At 32.7% G+C, this 22,230-nt stretch overlaps 1 long non-coding RNA gene across 3 annotated transcripts; it reads left to right on the plus strand.

Annotated features, from left to right (window-relative positions):
* The first annotated feature begins 2,677 nt into the window (after positions 1-2,677).
* On the plus strand, positions 2,678-3,796 carry LOC138311494 (uncharacterized). 3 transcript variants are annotated; one of them, XR_011206672.1, is made up of 3 exons: positions 2,678-3,136; positions 3,491-3,623; positions 3,670-3,796. It is a non-coding gene; the product is annotated as an uncharacterized lncRNA (long non-coding RNA). The 3 variants fall into 3 exon arrangements; XR_011206674.1 differs by having other exon boundaries at positions 2,678-3,102; XR_011206673.1 differs by having other exon boundaries at positions 3,491-3,538; positions 3,670-3,783.
* Positions 3,797-22,230: the final 18,434 nt, after the last annotated feature.

The raw sequence follows: 22,230 nt of genomic DNA on the forward strand, positions 1-22,230 counted from the left end.
ATTGTAACAAGCCTTTGTTTGTTTGTATTGACTTTCCATTGTAACAAGCCTTTGTTTGTATGTATGAACTTTTCCATTGTAAACAAGCCTTTGTTTGTTTGTATTGACCTCTCATTGTAACAAGCCTTTGTTTGTTTGTATGGACCTTCCATTGTAACAAGTCTTTGTTTGTTTGTATGAACTTTCCATTGTAACAAGCCTTTGTTTGTTTGTATGAACTTTCCATTGTAAACAAGCCTTTGTTTGGTTTGTATGAACATTTCCATTGTAACAAGCCCTTTGTTTTGTTTGTATTGACCTCGTCATTGTAACAAGCCTTTTGTTTGTTTGTATGAACCTTCCTTAGTAACAAGCCACTTTGTTTGTTTGTATGAACTACTTCCATTGTAACAAGCCTTTGTGTTGTTTGTACTGTAACCTTTCATGTAACAAGCCTTTGTTTGTTTGTATTGACATCTCATTGTAACAAGCCTTTGTTTGTATGTATGAACTTTCCATTGTAAACAAGCCCTTTGTTTGTTTGTTTTGTATGAACTTTCCATTGTAACAAGTCCTTATTGGTTGTTTGTATGAACCTTCCATTGTAACAAGCCTTTGTTTGTATTGTTGAACCTTCCATTGTAACAAGCCTTTGTTTGTTTGTATTGACCTTCATTTGAAACAAGCCTTTGTTTGTTTGTATTGACCTTCCAATGTAACAAGCCTTTGTTTGTATGTATGAACTTTCCATTGTAACAAGCCTCTTTGTTTGTTTGTATGAACCTTCCATTGTAACAAGCCTTTGTTTGTATGTATGAACTTTTCCATTGTAAACAAGCCTTTGTGTTGCTTTGTATGAATCCTTTCTTTCATTGTCAACAAGCCTTTGTTTGTATGTATGAACTTTCCATTGTAACAAGCCTTTGTTTGTTTGTATGACCTTCCATTGTAACAAGCCTTTGTTTGTTGTATTGACCTTTCATTGTACAAGCCGTTGTTGTTTGTATTGACCTTCCGTTGTAACAAGCTTTTTGTTTGTTTGTATGGACCTTCCATTGTAACAAGTCTTTGTTTGTTTTATGGACCTTCAATTGTTACAAAGCCTTTGTTTGTTTGAATGAACCTTACCATTGTAACAAGCTTTGTTTGTATGGACCTTCCATTGTAACAAGCATGTTTGTTTTGTATGAAACCTTCCAATTGTATCAAGCATTTGTTTGTAAGTACCATCCATTGTAAGAAGTCATTTATTTGTATGAACCTTCCATTGTAAGCATGGTAGTTGGTTTGTAGCATTTGTTTGTATGGACCTTCCATTGTAACAAGCATTTGTTTGTATGGACCTTCCATTGTAACTAAGCATTTGTTTGTATGGACCTTCCATTGTAACAAGCCATTTGTTTGTATGGACCTTCCATTGTAACAAGCATGTATGTTGTATGGACCTTCATTGTATCAAGCATTTGTTTGTATGGACCTTCCATTGTAACAAGCATTTGTTTGTATGGACCTTCCATTGTATCAAGCATTTGTTTGTATGGACCTTCCATTGTAACAAGCATTTGTTTGTATGAACCTTCCATTGTAACAAGCATTTGTTTGTATGAACCTTCCATTGTATCAAGCATTTGTTTGTATGAACCTTCCATTGTATCAAGCATTTGTTTGTATTGTGTAGGTAACTATTGTGTAGGTATTACTATTGTGTAGGTATTACTATTGTGTAGGTATTACTATTGTGTAGGTATTACTATTTGTAGTATTACTATTGTGTAGGTATTACTATTGTGTAGGTATTACTATTGTGTAGGTATTACTATTGTGTAGGTATTACTATTGTGTAGGTATTACTATTGTGTAGGTATTACTATTGAGTAGGTATTACTATTGTGTAGGTATTACTATTGTGTAGGTATTACTATTGTGTAGGTATTACTATTGTGTAGGTATTACTATTGTGTAGGTACTACTATTGTGTAGGTATTTACTATTGTGTAGGTATTACTATTGTGTAGGTATTACTATTGTGTAGGTATTACTATTGTGTAGGTATTACTATTGTGTAGGTATTACTATTGTGTAGGTATTACTATTGTGTAGGTATTACTATTGTGTAGGTATTACTATTGTGTAGGTATTACTATTGTGTAGGTATTACTATTGAGTAGGTATTACTATTGTGTAGGTATTACTATTGTGTAGGTATTACTATTGTGTAGGTATTACTATTGTGTAGGTATTACTATTGTGTAGGTACTACTATTGTGTAGGTATTATAATATTGTGTAGGTATTACTATTGAGTAGGTATTACTATTGTTGTAGGTATTACTATTGTGTAGGTATTACTATTGTGTAGGTATTACTATTGTGTAGGTATTACTATTGTGTAGGTATTACTATTGAGTAGGTATTACTATTGTGTAGGTATTACTATTGTGTAGGTATTACTATTGTGTAGGTATTACTATTGTGTAGGTATTACTATTGTGTAGGTATTACTATTGTAGTAGGTATTACTATTGTGTAGGTATTACTATTGAGTAGGTATTACTATTGTGTAGGTATTACTATTGTGTAGGTATTACTATTGTGTAGGTATTACTATTGTGTAGGTATTACTATTGTGTAGGTATTACTATTGTGTAGGTATTTACTATTGTGTAGGTATTACTATTGTGTAGGTATTTACTATTGAGTAGGTATTACTATTGTGTAGGTATTACTATTGTGTAGGTATTACTATTGTGTAGGTATTACTATTGTGTAGGTATTACTATTGAGTAGGTATTACTATTGTGTAGGTATTACTATTGTGTAGGTATTACTATTGTGTAGGTATTACTATTGTGTAGGTATTACTATTGTGTAGGTATTACTATTGTGTAGGTATTACTATTGTGTAGGTATTACTATTGAGTAGGTATTACTATTGTGTAGGTATTACTATTGTGTAGGTATTACTATTGAGTAGGTATTACTATTGTGTAGGTACTATTGTGTAGGTATTACTATTGAGTAGGTATTACTATTGAGTAGGTATTACTATTGTGTAGGTATTACTATTGTGTAGGTATTACTATTGTGTAGGTATTACTATTGAGTAGGTATTACTATTGAGTAGGTATTACTATTGTGTAGGTATTACTATTGTGTAGGTATTACTATTGTGTAGGTTTACTATTGGTAGGTATTACTATTGTGTAGGTATTACTATTGTGTAGGTATTACTATTGTGTAGGTATTACTATTGTGTAGGTATTACTATTGTGTAGGTATTACTATTGTGTAGGTATTACTATTGTGTAGGTATTACTATTGTGTAGGTATTACTATTGTGTAGGTATTACTATTGTGTAGGTATTACTATTGTGTAGGTATTACTATTGTGTAGGTATTACTATTGTGTAGGTATTACTATTGTGTAGGTATTACTATTGTGTAGGTATTACTATTGTGTAGGTATTACTATTGTGTAGGTATTACTATTGTGTAGGTAATTACTATTGTAGGTATTACTATTGTGTAGGTACTATTGTGTAGGTATTACTATTGTGTAGGTATTACTATTGTGTAGGTATTACTATTGTGTAGGTATTACTATTGTGTAGGTATTACTATTGTGTAGGTATTACTATTGTGTAGGTATTACTATTGTGTAGGTATTACTATTGTGTAGGTACTATTGTAGGTATTACTATTGTGTAGGTATTACTATTGTGTAGGTACTATTGTGTAGGTATTACTATTGTGTAGGTATTACTATTGTGTAGGTATTACTATTGTGTAGGTATTACTATTGTGTAGGTATTACTATTGTGTAATTGTGTAGGTATTACTATTGTGTAGGTATTACTATTGTGTAGGTATTTACTATTGTGTAGGTATTACTATTGTGTAGGTATTACTATTGTGTAGGTATTACTATTGTGTAGGTATTACTATTGTGTAGGTATTACTATTGTGTAGGTATTACTATTGGTAGGTATTACTATTGTGTAGGTATTACTATTGTGTAGGTATTACTATTGTGTAGGTATTACTATTGTGTAGGTATTACTATTGTGTAGGTATTACTATTGTGTAGGTATTACTATTGTGTAGGTATTACTATTGTGTAGGTATTACTATTGTGTAGGTATTACTATTGTGTAGGTATTACTATTGTAGGTATTACTATTGTGTAGGTATTACTATTGTGTAGGTATTACTATTGTGTAGGTATTACTATTGTGTAGGTATTACTATTGAGTAGGTATTACTATTGTGTAGGTATTACTATTGAGTAGGTATTACTATTGTGTAGGTATTACTATTGTGTAGGTATTACTATTGAGTAGGTATTACTATTGTGTAGGTATTACTATTGTGTAGGTATTACTATTGTGTAGGTATTACTATTGTGTAGGTATTACTATTGAGTAGGTATTACTATTGTGTAGGTATTACTATTGTGTAGGTATTACTATTGAGTAGGTATTACTATTGTGTAGGTATTACTATTGTGTAGGTATTACTATTGTGTAGGTATTGTGTAGGTATTACTATTGTGTAGGTATTACTATTGTGTAGGTATTACTATGAGTGTACTTTGTAGGTATTACTATTGTGTAGGTATTACTATTGTGTAGGTATTACTATTGTGTAGGTATTACTATTGTGTAGGTATTACTATTGTGTAGGTATTACTATTGTGTAGGTATTACTATTGTGTAGGTATTACTATTGTGTAGGTATTACTATTGTGTAGGTATTACTATTGTGTAGGTATTACTATTGTGTAGGTATTACTATTGTGTAGGTATTACTATTGTGTAGGTATTACTATTGTGTAGGTATTACTATTGTGTAGGTATTACTATTGTGTAGGTATTACTATTGTGTAGGTATTACTATTGTGTAGGTATTACTATTGTGTAGGTATTACTATTGTGTAGGTATTACTATTGTGTAGGTATTGTGTAGGTATTACTATTGTGTAGGTATTACTATTGTGTAGGTATTACTATTGTGTAGGTATTACTATTGTGTAGGTATTACTATTGTTGTATTGTGTAGGTATTACTATTGTGTAGGTATTACTATTGTGTAGGTATTACTATTGTGTATATGGTAGGTATTACTATTGTGTAGGTATTACTATTGTGTAGATTACTATTGAGTAGTATTACTATTGTGTAGGTATTACTATTGTGTAGGTATTACTATTGTGTAGGTATTACTATTGTGTAGGTATTACTATTGTGTAGGTATTACTATTGTGTAGGTATTACTATTGTGTAGGTATTACTATTGTGTAGGTATTACTATTGTGTAGGTATTACTATGTGTAGGTAGGTGTATTACTATTGTGTAGGTATTACTATTGTGTAGGTATTACTATTGTAGGTATTACTATTGTGTAGGATTACTATTGTGTAGGTATTACTATTGTGTAGGTATTACTATTGTGTAGGTATTACTATTGTGTAGGTATTACTATTGAGTAGGTATTACTATTGAGTAGGTATTACTATTGTGTAGGTATTACTATTGTGTAGGTATTACTATTGTGTAGGTATTACTATTGTGTAGGTATTACTATTGTGTAGGTATTACTGTTGTGTAGGTATTACTATTGTGTAGGTATTACTATTGTGTAGGTATTACTATTGAGTAGGTATTACTATTGTGTAGGTATTACTATTGTGTAGGTATTACTATTGTGTAGGTATTACTATTGTGTAGGTATTACTATTGAGTAGGTATTACTATTGTGTAGGTATTACTATTGTGTAGGTATTACTATTGTGTAGGTATTACTATTGTGTAGGTATTACTATTGTGTAGGTATTATTACTATTGTGTAGGTATTACTATTGTGTAGGTTCTGTAGGTTGTACTATTGTGTAGGTATTACTATTGTGTAGGTATTACTATTGTGTAGGTATTACTATTGTGTAGGTATTACTATTGTGTAGGTATTACTATTGTGTAGGTATTACTATTGTGTAGGTATTACTATTGTGTAGGTATTACTATTGTGTAGGTATTACTATTGTGTAGGTATTACTATTGTGTAGGTATTACTATTGTGTAGGTATTACTATTGTGTAGGTATTACTATTGTGTAGGTATTACTATTGAGTAGGTATTACTATTGAGTAGGTATTACTATTGTGTAGGTATTACTATTGTGTAGGTATTACTATTGTGTAGGTATTACTATTGTGTAGGTATTACTATTGTGTAGGTATTACTATTGTGTAGGTATTACTATTGTGTAGGTATTACTATTGTGTAGGTATTACTATTGTGTAGGTATTACTATTGTGTAGGTATTACTATTGTGTAGGTATTACTATTGTGTAGGTATTACTATTGAGTAGGTATTACTATTGTGTAGGTATTACTATTGTGTAGGTATTACTATTGTGTAGGTATTACTATTGTGTAGGTATTACTATTGTGTAGGTATTACTATTGTGTAGGTATTACTATTGTGTAGGTATTACTATTGTGTAGGTATTACTATTGTGTAGGTATTACTATTGAGTAGGTATTACTATTGTGTAGGTATTACTATTGTGTAGGTATTACTATTGTAGGTATTGTGTAGGTATTACTATTGTGTAGGTATTACTATTGTGTAGGTATTACTATTGTGTAGGTATTACTATTGTGTAGGTATTACTATTGTGTAGGTATTACTATTGTGTAGGTATTACTATTGTGTAGGTATTACTATTGTGTAGTATTACTATTGTGTAGGTATTACTATTGTGTAGGTATTACTATTGTGTAGGTATTACTATTGAGTAGGTATTACTATTGAGTAGGTATTACTATTGTGTAGGTACTATTGTGTAGGTATTACTATTGTGTAGGTATTACTATTGTGTAGGTATTACTATTGAGTAGGTATTACTATTGTAGGTATTACTATTGTGTAGGTATTACTATTGTGTAGGTATTACTATTGTGTAGGTATTACTATGTGTAGGTATTACTATTGTGTAGGTATTACTATTGTGTAGGTATTACTATTGTGTAGGTATTACTATTGTGTAGGTATTACTATTGTGTAGGTATTACTATTGTGTAGGTATTACTATTGTGTAGGTATTACTATTGTGTAGGTATTACTATTGTGTAGGTATTACTATTGTGTAGGTATTACTATTGGTAGGTGTAGGTATTACTATTGTGTAGGTATTACTATTGTGTAGGTATTACTATTGTGTAGGTATTACTATTGTGTAGGTATTACTATTGTGTAGGTATTACTATTGTGTAGGTATTACTATTGAGTAGGTATTACTATTGTGTAGGTATTAGGTATTTACTATTGTGTAGGTATTACTATTGTGTAGGTATTACTAATGTGTAGGTATTACTATTGTGTAGGTATTACTATTGTGTAGGTATTACTATTGTGTAGGTATTACTATTGTGTAGGTATTACTATTGTGTAGGTATTACTATTGTGTAGGTATTACTATTGTGTAGGTATTACTATTGTGTAGGTATTACTATTGTGTAGGTATTACTATTGTGTAGGTATTACTATTGTGTAGGTATTACTATTGTGTAGGTATTACTATTGTGTAGGTATTACTATTGTGTAGGTATTACTATTGTGTAGGTATTACTATTGTGTAGGTATTACTATTGTGTAGGTATTACTATTGTGTAGGTATTACTATTGTGTAGGTATTACTATTGAGTAGGTATTACTATTGAGTAGGTATTACTATTGTGTAGGTATTACTATTGTGTAGGTATTACTATTGTGTAGGTATTACTATTGTGTAGGTATTACTATTGTGTAGGTATTACTATTGTGTAGGTATTACTATTGTGTAGGTATTACTAGGTATTACTATTGTGTAGGTATTACTATTGAGTAGGTATTACTATTGAGTAGGTATTACTATTGTGTAGGTATTACTATTGTGTAGGTATTACTATTGTGTAGGTATTACTATTGAGTAGGTATTACTATTGTGTAGGTATTACTATTGTGTAGGTATTACTATTGTGTAGGTATTACTATTGTGTAGGTATTACTATTGTGTAGGTATTACTATTGAGTAGGTATTACTATTGAGTAGGTATTACTATTGTGTAGGTATTACTATTACTATTGTGTAGGTATTACTATTGAGTAGGTATTACTATTGTGTAGGTATTACTATTGTGTAGGTATTACTATTGTGTAGGTATTACTATTGTGTAGGTATTACTATTGAGTAGGTATTACTATTGTGTAGGTATTACTATTGTGTAGGTATTACTATTGTGTAGGTATTACTATTGTGTAGGTATTACTATTGAGTAGGTATTACTATTGTGTAGGTATTACTATTGAGTAGGTATTACTATTGAGTAGGTATTACTATTGTGTAGGTATTACTATTGTGTAGGTATTACTATTGTGTAGGTATTACTATTGTGTAGGTATTACTATTGTGTAGGTATTACTATTGTGTAGGTATTACTATTGTGTAGGTATTACTATTGTGTAGGTATTACTATTGTGTAGGTATTACTATTGTGTAGGTATTACTATTGTGTAGGTATTACTATTGTGTAGGTATTACTATTGTGTAGGTATTACTATTGAGTAGGTATTACTATTGTGTAGGTATTACTATTGTGTAGGTATTACTATTGAGTAGGTATTACTATTGTGTAGGTATTACTATTGTGTAGGTATTACTATTGTGTAGGTATTACTATTGTGTAGGTATTACTATTGTGTAGGTATTACTATTGTGTAGGTATTACTATTGTGTAGGTATTACTATTGTGTAGGTATTACTATTGTGTAGGTATTACTATTGTGTAGGTATTACTATTGTGTAGGTATTACTATTGTGTAGGTATTACTATTGTGTAGGTATTACTATTGAGTAGGTATTACTATTGTGTAGGTATTACTATTGTGTAGGTATTACTATTGAGTAGGTATTACTATTGTGTAGGTATTACTATTGTGTAGGTATTACTATTGTGTAGGTATTACTATTGTGTAGGTATTACTATTGTGTAGGTATTACTATTGTGTAGGTATTACTATTGAGTAGGTATTACTATTGTGTAGGTATTACTATTGTGTAGGTATTACTATTGTGTAGGTATTACTATTGTGTAGGTATTACTATTGTGTAGGTATTACTATTGTGTAGGTATTACTATTGTGTAGGTATTACTATTGAGTAGGTATTACTATTGTGTAGGTATTACTATTGTGTAGGTATTACTATTGTGTAGGTATTACTATTGTGTAGGTATTACTATTGAGTAGGTATTACTATTGTGTAGGTATTACTATTGTGTAGGTATTACTATTGTGTAGGTATTACTATTGAGTAGGTAGGTATTACTATTGTAGGTAGGTATTACTATTGTGTAGGTATTACTATTGTGTAGGTATTACTATTGTGTAGGTATTACTATTGTGTAGGTATTACTATTGTGTAGGTATTACTATTGTGTAGGTATTACTATTGTGTAGGTATTACTATTGTGTAGGTATTACTATTGTGTAGGTATTACTATTGTGTAGGTATTACTATTGTGTAGGTATTACTATTGTGTAGGTATTACTATTGTGTAGGTATTACTATTGTGTAGGTATAGTAGGTATTACTATTGTGTAGGTATTACTATTGAGTAGGTATTACTATTGTGTAGGTATTACTATTGTGTAGGTATTACTATTGTGTAGGTATTACTATTGAGTAGGTATTACTATTGTGTAGGTATTACTATTGTGTAGGTATTACTATTGTGTAGGTATTACTATTGTGTAGGTATTACTATTGTGTAGGTATTACTATGTGTAGGTATTACTATTGTGTAGGTATTACTATTGAGTAGGTATTACTATTGTGTAGGTACTACTATTGTGTAGGTATTACTATTGTGTAGGTATTACTATTGAGTAGGTATTACTATTGTGTAGGTATTACTATTGTGTAGGTATTACTATTGAGTAGGTATTACTATTGTGTAGGTATTACTATTGTGTAGGTATTACTATTGTGTAGGTATTACTATTGTGTAGGTATTACTATTGTGTAGGTATTACTATTGTGTAGGTATTACTATTGTGTAGGTATTACTATTGTGTAGGTATTACTATTATTGTAGGTATTACTATTGTGTAGGTATTACTATTGTGTAGGTATTACTATTGTGTAGGTATTACTATTGTGTAGGTATTACTATTGTGTAGGTATTACTATTGTGTAGGTATTACTATTGTGTAGGTATTACTATTGTGTAGGTATTACTATTGTGTAGGTATTACTATTGTGTAGGTATTACTATTGTGTAGGTATTATTGTTGTGTAGGTATTACTATTGTGTAGGTATTACTATTGTGTAGGTATTACTATTGTGTAGGTATTACTATTGTGTAGGTATTACTATTGTGTAGGTATTACTATTGTGTAGGTATTGGGTATTACTATTGTGTAGGTATTACTATTGTGTAGGTATGTACTATTGTGTAGGTATTACTATTGTGTAGGTATTACTATTGTGTAGGTATTACTATTGTGTAGGTATTACTATTGTGTAGGTATTACTATTGTGTAGGTATTACTATTGTGTAGGTATTACTATTGTGTAGGTATATTGTGTAGGTATTACTATTGTGTAGGTATTGGTAGGTATTACTATTGTGTAGGTATTACTATTGAGTAGGTATTACTATTGTGTAGGTATACTATTGTGTAGGTATACTATTGTGTAGGTATTACTATTGTGTAGGTATTACTATTGTGTAGGTATTACTATTGTGTAGGTATTACTATTGTGTAGGTATTACTATTGTGTAGGTATTACTATTGTGTAGGTATTACTATTGTGTAGGTATTACTATTGAGTAGGTATTACTATTGAGTAGGTATTACTATTGTGTAGGTATTACTATTGTGTTATGGTAGTATTACTATTGTGTAGGTATTACTATTGTGTAGGTATTACTATTGTGTAGGTATTACTATTGTGTAGGTATTACTATTGTGTAGGTATTACTATTGTGTAGGTATTACTATTGTGTAGGTATTACTATTGTGTAGGTATTACTATTGTGTAGGTATTATATTGTGTAGGTATTACTATTGTGTAGGTATTACTATTGTGTAGGTATTACTATTGTGTAGGTATTACTATTGTGTAGGTATTACTATTGTGTAGGTATTACTATTGAGTAGGTATTACTATTGTGTAGGTATTACTATTGTGTAGGTATTACTATTGGTAGTTACTATTGTGTAGGTATTACTATTGTGTAGGTATTACTATTGTGTAGGTATTACTATTGTGTAGGTATTACTATTGTGTAGGTATTACTATTGAGTAGGTATTACTATTGTGTAGGTACTATTGTGTAGGTATTACTATTGAGTCGTAGATTGTTGTATGTGTTGTTTGTAAAATTATGCAAAAAGTTGTACATTTCAGTTTGGCAAGTCCACAGGATTCGGTACATATGGAATGAAATGAAGTAGAATTGTAGACCAAATGTTGTTATTTTTCGGGTCAATCCAAAATCTAAGATGGTCGCCACATCCGCCATCTTGAAATACATTTTTAACTTCTTCTCAAGTTCTGTCACTTTGCCATTTTGTTTACTAGTGTCTATAGCATGTACGTGGAGTGCTTGTTTCAACAGATTTGACTTTACAAAACATACATATCGAGTCCTTTTTGACATAGAAGTGATGACAAACAATATACGGAATTAAAATTGCTGGAATATATTTTCATTTTATTTTTTGTTAAAAACTTTGCTTATGATTTAAAAGATGCTGTTACAGAAAATAATCCATTTTAATACAGTATCACACAGAGCAAAATATTTGTCTCAGAAAAGCTTATATATTTCCTGCTAAAGTAGACTCTTTGAAAGTTTGAGGTCAGGCCTACATGTATCTTGCAAACTGGTAATAGATAAATAAAATCATGAAGATATGTAATTATTATGTTATTTTGTATGCTCCAATAATATATCAAATATAGAAAACTAACAAAGGTAAATGAATAACATAAAACGTTGAAAAGTGCTACGGATTCGCCTATTTTTCACGTTTTCAGGTCAAAATTTAAGGGGTATTAGAAAGCAAATCTGTCATATTTTGAAAAATAATTCGGTGAGGTATAGTTTTTTTGGGCTTTTCTTATTGCAAATAGGTCAATCTTCATAGAAATTCTAAAAAATCGATTTTCTTGAGATCATTTTTTCAGAAAAAAAAGAAAACATGACTATTTTGATGCAATTTTTCACTAAAATTGGGTCCGGAATTACTTTTGAAATAACAATATTTTGTTTTATTGTGGAAAACCCAGCTTATTTGATATAGTTATGAATTATATATCACCTACTGAAGGTATGAAGATGTTACGAGCATATTCTTTATATGTTAAGTGATGTTACAAGGAGGAAATATTATTTATTCCAAAATTCTTAAAATCCGGAATATTAAGTCGTTAATACATCTCTTTAAGCAACCCTGGAAGAAAAATTAACCCGGTGACATATTTTTTATGCGGTTTTTGTGATCAGGGTATACCTAAAATCAAAATATCAAAAAATGAACGAAATCCCTGAGAGGAAACTAGAAGGGACGGTCTACCTTAAAATGGCTCAACAATTACACATCAATAAAATTTACTCATCAAATTATTGCATTCAAGCAATTTATTCTCTTTTTTTTCAGAATTCCAAATTTGCTCCAAAGATCAATAAAGGAGGATGTTTGTGGGTGTTACGCACGTATCTAATGAACAATATCCTTGTTGTTGGTGGGGTTATGATTGGCTCCCTTATACCTCAGGTAAAATGTTACCATGGAAACAACATAATTCTATCTGACTAAATCAGGATTGGCTCGCTTTACCTTCATCTAAGGTCACAAGGGTCAAATAAGCTAAAATCTTAAAAATGGCGTCCTGTGATTAGGTTCCCGCAACGCCTACATTCTATAACAATAGGTAAAAAGATCAAAGAAAGTGTAATTATAGTCTGTTTCATACTAGTTTCTTATGTACTTACCTGGACTTTGCCTATGCATACATATAGAATTATAGTACACATGCCGATTTATTTAACATGTCCCGTTATTTATTGTCTATGTTCACCATTGTTTATTAAGGAGAAATATCTGGATGGTACCTGGCCTATTTATTAGTTTTAAGCCAAATATTGTGGGAAAAAAATTATCTTTCATGTTCCGTCAAAACTGGTTACACAGTAGTCTAATGTACTCTTATCGTAAACAGTCCATATTTAGTTTGATGTTCACACCTCTTTATTAGGTCACCTGAGACGAAATCTCAAGTGACCTATTCTAACCGCCTTTTGTCCGTCGTGCGTCGTATGCCCGTAAACAATTTAAATTTTTAACTTCCTCTCCAAAACTGATGAAGCAATTTCAATTAAATTTTGCTCAAACCTTCTAAGGCATAAGGCCAATCAAAATTGTGAATTATATGGTCCCCACCCCCCAGGGAGCTATGGGAGGGGCCAAAAGGGGTAACATTAACTAACAAATATTCTTCTCCACTCACAGATGTGATGGAATTAAATACTCTTCATAGATAGAAAGGTCCTAAGGTCCTTTACAAAAATTGTGAATTATATGACCCTGGGGTCTCAGGTTTCCCCCTTGGGAGGGGGTTAAGTTTACTATAGTTTATATTGGGAAAACACATTTTTTAGCATTATTTAGTCATTGTAATAGGAAATTAGTCAATTGTAGTCAGAATTATCCCTATGTGATAGCTATTGAATCCTATTAACATATTTCCATTACTGACCCCCAGGGGCCTTAGGGGCGGGGCCAAAACGAATCAAATAGGCTAAAATTTCAAAAATCTTCTTCTGAAATTCTCGAACTGGTAGAATCAAATACTCTGCATAGATGGAAAGGTCTTAAAATCCTTTACAAAAATTGTGAATTATATGACCCTGGAGTCTCGTGTTTTCCCCTGGGGAGGGGGTCAAGTTTATATAGGAAAAACACATTTATGAATATTATTTGCCTATTTTTTATAGAGTTCTGCATGGATTGTAACCAAACTTGGCCACAAACATCCTTGGGGGAGGGGGAACACAATTTGTATAAATTTTGGCTCTGACCCCCCGGGGGCAGGAGGGGCGGGGCCAAATAAGGGAAATAGAGGTAAATCCTTTAAATCGCTACTAGTCATAGAGTTCTGAATGGTATGTAACAAAATTTGGCCACAAACATCCTTGGGGTAAGGGTAACAGAACTTGTGTAAATTTTGGCTCTGGTCCCCCGGGGGAAGGTGGGGCGGGGCCCAATAGGGGAAATAAAGGTAAATCCTTTAAATCGCTACTAGTCATAGAGTTCTGAATGGAATGTAACCAAATTTGGCCAAAAACATCCTTAGGGGAAGGGGAAAGAACTTGTATAAATTTTTGCTCTGATCCCCCGGGGGCAGGAGGGGCGGGGCCCAATAGGGGAAATAGAGGCAAATTCTATAAATCGCTACTTTTCCTAGAGTTCTGCATGGATTGTAACCATATTTGGCCACAACCATCCTTGGGGGAAGTAGAACAGAACTTGTATAAATTTTGGCTCTGATCCCCCGGGGGCAGGAGGGGCAGGGCCCAATAGGGGAAATAGAGGTGAATCCTTTAAATCGCTACTAGTCATAGAGTTCTGCATGGATCGTAACCAAATTTGGCCACAAACAACTTGTATAAATTTTGGCCATAACCATCCTTGGGGGAAGTAGAACAGAACTTGTATAAATTTTGGCTCTGATCCCCCGGGGGCAGGAGGGGCAGGGCCCAATAGGGGAAATAGAGGTGAATCCTTTAAATCGCTACTAGTCATAGAGTTCTGCATGGATCGTAACCAAATTTGGCCACAAACAACTTGTATAAATTTTGGCTCTAACCATCCCCCCCCCCCCTACCCCCCCACCCCCCCACCCCCCGGCTCTGACCGCAGGAGGGGTGGGGCCCAATAGGGGATTTAGAGGTTAATATTAAAATTTCTTCAGAAAAGAAACAATGAACCTGTATTCAGAACATTACTTGGCATTACAAACCAGGTGAGCGATACAGGCCCTCTGGGCCTCTTGTTCAACCTGTAGCAAGCTGGGATGAAGGGCTACCAAGTTTGTTCATATGAATGACCTTGACCTTCAAGGTCACAGGGGGTCATAAAGGCTAGAAATCCTTTAAACAATTTCTTGTGAATATTTAAGAGGCCTAGAGACCTGATATTGAGCCCGTGACATGCTTGAATGAAGGGCTATCAAGTTTATTCAAATGAAAGACCTTGATCGTCATTCAAGGTCACAGGGGTCAAAAAGGCTAAAACCTTTAAATGACTTCTTCTCACGACCCAGAAGGCTCAGGGTACTGATATTGGACCTATAGCATGCTGGGATTAAGGTCTACAAAGTTTGTTCAAATGAATGACCTTGACCTTCATTCAAGGTCACAGGGGTCAAATAGGCTAAAAATCCTTTAAACAACTTTTTGTGAATAACTAAGAAGCCTAGAGACCTGATATTGAGCCCGTGACATGCTTGGATGATATTATGTTATTTAAAAAAAATTTTTTTTATCAAGTTTGTTCAAATGAATGACCTTGATCGTCATTCACGGTCACAGGGGTCAAAAAGGCTAAAATCTATAAACAACTTCTTCTCAAGAACCAGAAGGCCCAGAGTACTCGTATTGGACCTGTAGCATGCTGACCTTCATTCAAGGTGACAGGGGTCAAATATGCTTAAATCTTTAAACGACTTCTTCTCAAGAACCAAAAGGCCCAGGATACTTATGTTGGGCCAGTAGCATGCTGAGATGAAGGGCTACCAAGTTTGTTCAAATGAATGACCTTGACCTTCATTCAACATCACAGGGATCAAATAGGTTAAAATCTTTAAATGTACAACTTCAATGTGTTTGTTCTACTATATATTGTATTAACAGTCAGATGACCATTACAGCCCATTGGGCCTCTTGTTTAATGATAGAATGAATAATAAATTAATATCAATAAAGCAAAAAGTCAGTAACAGTAAGGAAAAGGGGAAAATAAACAATATATAAAATGTCTGTTTTGTTTTGCTTTTAGCTGATGCTCGTGCACTTCGCCAGAAATCTTCGAGACCAGATTTTAATCCAGAAAAGCAAATGGCAATCATGAGCAGTAAACCTCCAAGCTGTCGTATGTTCAAAAAGAGATTTATTCATTTCTAGATCTATGTTATTTAAAAAAATTTTTTTTTTTACATGAACTGGTTTTGTGGTGTTATGATAGAGTTATTTAGATAAAGAGCGGGTGGACAGAGTCTGTTGAACAGCAACTTAACTGGTGAGCTAATGTCCGTCTGTCTGTCAACATTTCCTTTAAATTAGTCATAGAGTTCTACATGGATTGTAACCAAATTTGGGCAGAAATATCCTAGGGGAAAGGGGAATAGAATTTGTATAAATTTTGACTTAGGGTGAAGGAGGGGCAGGGCACCCGGCCCAATTGGATAAATAGAGGTAAATTGTTTAAATCGCTACCAGTCATAGAGTTCTGCATGGATTGTAACCAAACTTGGCCAGAAATATTGTTAGGGGAAGCGAACAGAGTTCAGAGTATAAATGTAGGCTCTGATCCTCTGGAGCAGAAAGAGTAGGGCCCAATAAGGGAAATATAGTTAATTCTTTAAAATATTTAAGGATTAACTTGAATAGATTTTTTATGTTATGGAGATATAACACAAAAATCTGAGTGTACTCTAAATAAACCGCGCGAAGCGGTTTATGATGAGAGTACACTCAGATTTTTGTGTTATATCTCCATAACATAAAAAATCTATTCAAATTAATCCTTATGATTCAATTTACTAAAGATAATCTCTTCAAAATTCAAAATTCATTTTGGGGTCTATGAAATCATTACGCCGTCATCTCAGCCAATCAGAAGCAACGTTACAAACGGCAATGCCATTTTTTCCTTTATGGGCTGATAAAGTAAATTTTTAAGCCAATGAAATTACTCGTAACAAGCAAAATTGAATTATTTCAGAAAAAAAACAATGATCCAGAACATTACTTGGTATTACAAACCAGGGGAGCAATACAGGCCCTCTGGGCCCTTGTTTAATAAGATGAAGGTGAAAAGATTATTTCCATGAAATTTGTATATGTAAGGATTATCGTCCTTGCGATGATCATTTTAATTTACATGTTTGCTGTGTATATCTTATGTACTTCATAATAGTTATACATGACTAGCGGGCTCGATACAAGAATCTGATAAATGGCATTAATAAAATATTTTGACCAATTTTGCTTTTGGATAGGAGACAAAGATGAGATTGTCGTTATAATTTTCATTTTCATCTTAAATAGTCGAAAGAGTTTGGGCTTCAGTTGATGACATTTTGCCATACCATGTATATGTGCCCTAACGCATGTTTGTGCACATCATCTGAACTCCGCACAAAACAAACAATAGAACACATTAAACAATGGTAGATTGGTGCACTCTCTTAACTTTATCATCAATATTTTTGTGATAGATATTTGTTTGGTTTCTTTTTGATAATTTGTAATCTAAAAGAATATTGCCAGGGCATTCAGGCATGGTTGTGTGAGGTGGCCTTCATATGTTTATATTGTTTTACTATACATTTTGTAGGCTTTAGGATTAGAGTTCCTTTCACACAACAAAGCTCTTTAGAGAGAGATGTTTTACTTAATATATTCTGATATTATATTCACTTATTACGTTTTAATACATTTGAAATTTTTATTTAATTTTATCTTTTATAACCATGCAAACTGTTTTTAAAAATTAAATGTTTTTAAAGCATTTGGACGTATATTTTGGAATCTCAAATACAAATGTAAATTAAATATTGTTAAGTTTTATAGTAAAATATTTAATAATTTTCCAAACTTTAGTCAATGCATAAACAAGGATAAAACCTTATACAACCAATGACACCATATAGCTATTGGCCATATATAATATTAGTTATTGTTAAACACGTTAGGATTGATTTACATCACAGATTACACACTTGTTGTGTGCACGTCAAATTATCACCAGGATTTTATTCAAGAGAAAAAAGCAAATATTTTAATGTTTAGTAAGGAAGTCGGCATCAATCAGAAAAACAGAAATTTTAAAGTTTTATATTTATGCTTTGTATAACTGCTTTGTAAACTGGTCGCGACATTCATCGATGCTTTTATTATTTACATGTCAAGATAAATGTTTCAGGCATGGATAATTAGTCATTTGATATTTCTAATTAGATCAAAATAAACGGAAATGTCCACGAACAATTCCACTGTTACAGTGTGGATCACACCATTTGTTTGTCATCCACTGTTGCAGTGTGGATCACACCATTTGTTTGTTCATCCACTGTTACAGTGTGGATCACACCATTTGTTTGTCATTCACTGTTACAGTGTGGATCACACCATTTGTTTGTCATCCACTGTTACAGTGTGGATCACACCATTTGTTTGTCATCCACTGTTACAGTGTGGATCACACCAAACAGTGTGGATCACACCATTTGTTTGTCATCCACTGTTACAGTGTGGATCACACCATTTGTTTGTCATTCACTGTTACAGTGTGGATCACACCATTTGTTTGCCATTCACTGTTACAGTGTGGATCACACCATTTGTTTGTCATCCACTGTTACAGTGTGGATCACACCATTTGTTTGTCATTCACTGTTACAGTGTGGATCACACCATTTGTTTGTCATCCACTGTTACAGTGTGGATCACACCATTTGTTTGTCATCCACTGTTACAGTGTGGATCACACCAAACAGTGTGGATCACACCATTTGTTTGTCATCCACTGTTACAGTGTGGATCACACCATTTGTTTGTCATTCACTGTTACAGTGTGGATCACACCATTTGTTTGCCATTCACTGTTACAGTGTGGATCACACCATTTGTTTGTCATCCACTGTTACAGTGTGGATCACACCAAGCAGTGTGGCTCACACCATTCGTTTGTCATCCACTGTTACAGTGTGGATCACACCATTTGTTTGTCATCCACTGTTACAGTGTGGATCACACCATTTGTTTGTCATTCACTGTTACAGCGTGGATCACACCATTTGTTTGCCATCCACTGTTACAGTGTGGATCACACCATTTGTTTGTCATCCACTGTTACAGTGTGGATCACACCAAGCAGTGTTGATCACACCATTCGTTTGTCATTCACTGTTACAGTGTGGATCACACCATTTGTTTGTCATCCACTGTTATAGTGTGGATCACACCATTTGTTTGCCATCCACTGTTACAGTGTGGATCACACCATTTGTTTGCCATCCACTGTTACAGTGTTGATCACGCCATTTTTTTTGTCATCCACTGTTACAGTGTGGATCACACCATTTGTTTTTTATCTATTCTCATTTGAAACCAGTGCCTTTTCTCCATTATCTAACAAAAGAAATCCTTGTTGGTATCCTTTTGTGATTTTTACGTAGATTTCCAGATTGTCTATGTTCTTGAAACATCCAGATTGCATACAACTGAGATGACATCAGATTTGTAATTATGTCTTATATAACATGTTTATATGATCTTATTTTTGGGGCTAGTGTTTTAAGTATCCACATGAACAGAACTGATGTTTTTTATTAAGACTTTAAATAATTTAATGTTATATGTTTAAACTTCTTATATAACATTATTTCTTGTTTTTCTCTTTGTTAATAATAGTTCATATATTAGAAGCTTATGTGATACAGTACGAACGTTGATGACACAAGGAATTTTAGTCCCTCTATCCTTTTAAATATCTTGATTGGTAAATGAAATCTGAATAATTAAGAATTGACGGTATTAAATTCTGAAAAGCCATCGGGACATAACATATTATATATTATGTGTATATAGAAAAATACAATGGTTCATTATGAAGGTAAATTTGAATGAAAAAATGACAAAACTTTGCCGTTAGCCTTTCTGCCTTCATATATCTCATCTGAATTAAAAAATGAGCCGTAATTTGACCTTCTTGTCATTAACGAAGAGGCCTAGAGACCTGATAATACCTGAGTCATATATAGGAATTCTTATTGACTCTCTTATGCCTTAAGTATGCATCATGATTACCAGATAGTAGGTGGGCAATTCGGACCCATTGGACCATTTTCTTGATGTTTTCTAATCAATCCTTTTCTGTCTCAGCTACTCTTGCAATCAGTTGCTCTTTAGACTTACGTGGTATTTGTGAAATAGATTGTTAAGTTATTTGGAATGGCGAATATTTAATTCTATTATGGGATTTGTATAATGTATGTATATATGATGTTGAAGATATATTTAATATGTATACTATAAGTCTTTTGTGTATATAAAAGCAGTGAATTAATGAGACACTAGATGCAAACAACTTTCCATTATGTACTTGTATATTAGTCGCGGAATCAGTAAGAAATGCGTGCCGGTCCCGTCTTCCTTTCTCGTTTGTGTGTTTGTTTCATGTCTTGCTTACAGAATTCGCAGTGATAAATATCGCCTTGAGAATTGTTGTTACAGCCACCAAGGATTTATAAGTTATATCTGAATATCGTCATACTCATCATAGTTTCTGTTTTTTACACACAGAGATCAATCATGATATCACATTGTTTAATTCATCTTTAAAGTACATACTGTATATTAGATATGCACTGCTTTTCCACTCTTCTCATTGGCTTATACATGGTCACGCAAGGTTCGATATATAGCATATCGACTCGACGTTTTCACTTTAAGAAACTTTGTATCAATATTCTTTCTGTGACATCATTGGCCACACATTGAGTTCTTCAGGGTGACATCATATGACCATCGTTCTTGTAATAAACATATGATGGGATCATTCTTTTGACATTTGTAAAAGTAACCACATATCTTAAAAAAAAAATAATACCTTAGGTCCATAATAAAGTTCCATATTTGATAGATAAATAAATGTTTATAGTTTATATTTGTTGTCATCTGTGTACATTTATTTACAAGTAATTAGATAATAGTGTTGTACTCAGATATCATCTATACATGCATATTACTAGATTTATCGTCTATTTAGATGACAGGAATCAGCAATTAAACATATCAAAAAAAATGCGTTATATTATTTGAGCATTGTGTCAACTTTCGTTAGTACAAGTTACCTAGATTTTATGAACAGAAATATCTTGGTTTTGTTTTGTGGATCCAACTATTTTGAGATATGCAACCAACCCTAGTAACACGACGGAAACATGAACGAATTTCGGGTAGTCGAGTTAAATGTACGATATTCTATCAGTTAGCGTGAAACTCGTCCTTCGACTTATAGCAGTTGGACAGTGTTCAGTTGTAATTATGATATTATTGATACTAAGCTAGCTAGCTATGTGTTTGTATGATACTAAGCTAGCTAGCTATGTGTTTGTATGATACTAAGCTAGCTAGCTATGTGTTTGTATGATACTAAGCTAGCTAGCCATGTGTTTGTATGATACTAAGCTAGCTAGCTATGTGTTTGTATGATACTAAGCTAGCTAGCCATGTGTTTGTATGATACTAAGCTAGCTAGCTATGTGTTTGTATGATACTAAGCTAGCTAGCCATGTGTTTGTATGATACTAAGCTAGCTAGCTATGTGTTTGTATGATACTAAGCTAGCTAGCTATGTGTTTGTATGATACTACGCTAGCTAGCCATGTTTTTGTATTAATAAACAACGAATGTTTTATTTATCGTAACAATCTTAGATTATACACGTCGTGCAATGGCGAGTAACCAGAAATCGATCGTGGCCGGCCGTACGACACCTCCTTTAAATTCATTATTTAAATCTCGTTTAGGGATTTAATTGTAGCCAAATCACTAAATTTAAAACAGTTTGAATTTAATTTTCTTGAAACTTTTGACCCGAGAAAATTAGCGGGTTTATGGTAGATATGTAGGATTCGCCTTCAAAGACTTTATGTGTATGGATATTATATTTTTAAGAACAGCAATCATTCAAACATGTTTTATGTAATCATTGTTATATGAACAATCGAACTATATTTTCATATTAAAGAGAAGATTATGATGTGTATTTGTTTTTGTTTTTGATGGAGATCTTACATGCCATAACAAGATTATTTTATCTTGGATTTTAGCAGTTGATGTTTGTTACCGATATTTCTTAGAAAGTACTTTAGGGATCTGTCTCAAATTTCATATGTACAGTTGATAGTA

The sequence above is a fragment of the Argopecten irradians genome, unplaced genomic scaffold (genome assembly GCF_041381155.1).
Source record: "Argopecten irradians isolate NY unplaced genomic scaffold, Ai_NY scaffold_0033, whole genome shotgun sequence".
Classification (NCBI taxonomy): domain Eukaryota; kingdom Metazoa; phylum Mollusca; class Bivalvia; order Pectinida; family Pectinidae; genus Argopecten; species Argopecten irradians.